Below are 3,579 nucleotides of genomic sequence, written 5' to 3' on the forward strand. Positions count from 1 at the left end.
TCGGTCTCAACTGTCCATTGAGTTTTAATCACAGTCATTCCTGGAAGATGGAAGGCCAAGTCAACTTTATAAGAAGGAAAAGGGCGTAGGTTTGGCTTATTATGCAATTGATGACTTGTTTGTTTAGCTCAGCAAAGAAGGGTTTCCCAAACCAGCACACAAGAGAAAAGAGAGGTTGAATAACCTCAATGAATTCCTTCAGCCATCGTAAATCTCTTCCAAGGCCGAGTTAACTTGCACAAGAGGGTTGAATTAGCTTGTACGAGTTCGTACAACTATGCATGTAGGGAGGCCGAGTTGGTTAGAAGGGACACAAATCAATGTGTTGAGGGACAATGAATTGAAGGGATCCCTCTAATTTGTAATAAGTATTTGAGATTTTTGCAAAGCATAATAATAAATCGCACAAGTTGGCAGGTTTTCCCCAGTTGGGGTTTCTTAGGTAATTTCTGGTGTATTGTTTTATTGTGTTCTTGTGTCTTCATGAATTTATTTTCCACTGCTATTATTTTTTACAATACTTGTTGAAGTTTCTAAGTCTACCAGTTAGAAACCCTCCATGCACTTTACTAATTTATTCCTACCTACTTATTCCATTACTTAACAAGTTATTTACAATGTAAATACTAAAAATAAACACTAGTGCATGCTCAACATATTACAGATCATCAACTGAAACAAGCACACAAAATGACACCATTATTTTTGGACCAATGTCCCCAGAAAAAACCAATGCGGGAAAATCGATGCAGCTATCTAAGGGTTTTCTTATTAAGCAATTTTAGAGTACAATCTGGGTGCCAAATCTGGCTTACCCAACAGATAATGCCCTTGGCAGTAGTACCTCTCAGTCTGAGACAAATGTCCCGACTGACACCTTGGATAAACCTTTCGGCAGCTCCTCAGCTCCAATATGCCCCAGAAACCACAACGTCAGCCTTTATGGACTGTGTCAGCCTCTCTCTGCCCAACGCTAGCCTTGTGTCACCTTGAATGGGTCTAGTCAACCTCAGGAGGCCCTACGTTAGCCTTCTGGCCCTTTGCGTCAGCAACACTGGCCTCTCTGAAGCACTGCACAGCTCCTGGCTGCCTCTGCGTGGCCCTGCGTGAGCCCTGGCTGCTACTGCGTCACTCTCTCTGGCTCCTACGCTGATCTCCTGGCACTATCTCTGCCTCTCTGTCTCTCTGTACTCATTGCCCCTCAACTGCAACTCCAATCACTGATTCTATCTCTCTTAGCAAACCCCGCTCTAGAGAATAGAATGACTGATCATCTGGTGTACTCTCCAAATAACCCTCAAGCCTCCTCTTATACTTTTCTCGTTGACATATCAATGGCCGAGATTAAGTTTCTAATCAACGGCTAAGATTAGATCTGGCTTGATCCATGTCTTTTGGACCATTTTAACACAGTTTTATATTAATTCACATTAATATTTTAATTTCCCTAAGTTTAGACTTAGGGACTCCATTAAAATTATTAATTATTTTAATATCTCCCAAACTGTTTAGAATCTGCCCAAACCCTTTTTGGGTATTGGAGATCTCATGTGCCCCAACCTCTCCACCAAATTTTGTGGCTAGAGTACATCCGATGCTACCCCATATCAACAATACTCAACATATTTAGTAAAAGTGTTTGAAGTTCAGTTTTCAGTTTCTTCATTGCGGAATTTTTATTAAATTAGCAATTGGCTATTATAAAGCTAACATTTTTTTGTTCTATTTATGGATAATAAATGTTTTAACCAAGATGATCTTTACATATATGGATTGGGATATGGGTGGCATGACATTAGCAACATCAAGAAGTGATGGTGTTGTGCCTGTGACAGTGGAATACAAATGTAGTATCACAGGAAGTGGCAATTATAGGAAGCAGTTAAATGATTAAAAGAAGATACATTATTATGATGTCCTTTGATCTGTTGTTGAATGTTAGTTTTGCTATGCTAATTTCAACTTCAGATTTATAAAGAAATGCTTGGCAATTGCTTCATGTGCATAGGTTCCCTCATGGTGTTTGTTAATGGAAACAAGTAAATTTTATCAAGTTTTATGTTAAGTTCATGAGAAAAATAACATGAAAAACAAGTGTTGAACAACAAGAAATGTACAACAAACCATCAAATAGAAAACTTAACACAATGTTTTGATGAAGGATTTCACCCCTCTTGGGCTATATCTCCTTGGTCTAGCTTCCATGGCTTGGGCCTCTGTATTAGCTCAATAATGCAAAAAATTGTTGTTTATAATTCTTTATTGCTCATGAAACCTGCTTCAATGTGCTCAGAACATCCAAATTAGCTAGGAACACATTTTCTTGATCTCAATTTGGTCGAATTTTGCCCAATTTATGGTCAAAACAGTTTTCCCAAGGAAAACTCCTCTAAAACTGGAGGAACTCCAGTTAGTTTTGCCAAAACTGGTTGAATCTCCAAATTTATCGGACCGCCAAAATCCCACCAACTTAATCCGCATTTAACTGTGCTTTTAATTAAATATTAAATAGGTTTAATTAAGCATTAATCATGTTTAACACAAATCCTGTGCAGTTCTATAACCGTTGACCTAGCAGTTTGAGTGGAGGCAAACACATGTTGTCATTTAATGTCAAGTTAACTGTCGGTTGGCGCAATATCTGTGTGGTTTCATTGACCATTAACCAACGACTAATTTGATGTGTTCACATGGAGGGGGCTAGCCCGCGGGCTGGCTCCCTCCTAACCCCCAAACCGCATATCATTAAACTTTAAATATATAATGTGACCATTACATGTTAAGAACCAAGCTGCGGTGTAGTGGTATGGCACGAGGTTTTCTCGGAGCAGGTTCCGGGTTCGACCCTCCAGCGTGCCATAAAATTTTACTACGTGCCGATTGACCAGCCTGACCTTTGGGAAGGGCCATGTGGCAGCCTTTGAGCTTGCCACTTGTCCCCTCTTCATTGGTCCACCATTAACCACTGAAAACATGCCAACACACCAAATCATAAACCAACCACAAGATTCCGCTTGTCAAAATCTAATAGGACATTGACCTTCATTGACTCTGCCCAATCACCTGCCACATCAACAGTATGGACTGCTGACTGTGCAGTGACTATACATTTTTTTTCAAAAATTCCTCTATTTGGCAAAGCGAACAGAACGTGATATCTTCCTCATACGAACTCGGTTTTCAGTGAAACAAGTTGCGTTGGGATCGTATCGCTAAGACGGACGTGATCGTTTAGGTTTTGAGCGATTCTGAGAATTTTGATTTTTGAGCTAAATGTTGAGCACCTGATCATTCCTCCCCATTGGAAGCCTTTTGGACCCCAAAAGATACTATCAATTGTTTAGCAGGTGAGGGTACAACTCCTTCACCTTCTCGATCTACAACCATTTGGCTTTAGAAGGCTTTTGTTCCTTGAATCCCACTCTAAGGTATTCGACATTCCCTCTCTTCGAAGCTCTGGTTCCTCTATCAAGTATGAGATCTTGTTGTAGCTCATCAAGATATTCTGGCGAGAAATCATCTATTGATGGCAGTTGAACATGCTCTCCTTGATCATCAATCAAAGGAGGCTCAAACAAT

Source organism: Pinus tabuliformis, chromosome 1_2, assembly GCF_031772625.1.
Source record: "Pinus tabuliformis cultivar Carrire ecotype Pingquan chromosome 1_2, CPIR1, whole genome shotgun sequence".
Lineage (NCBI taxonomy): Eukaryota > Viridiplantae > Streptophyta > Pinopsida > Pinales > Pinaceae > Pinus > Pinus tabuliformis.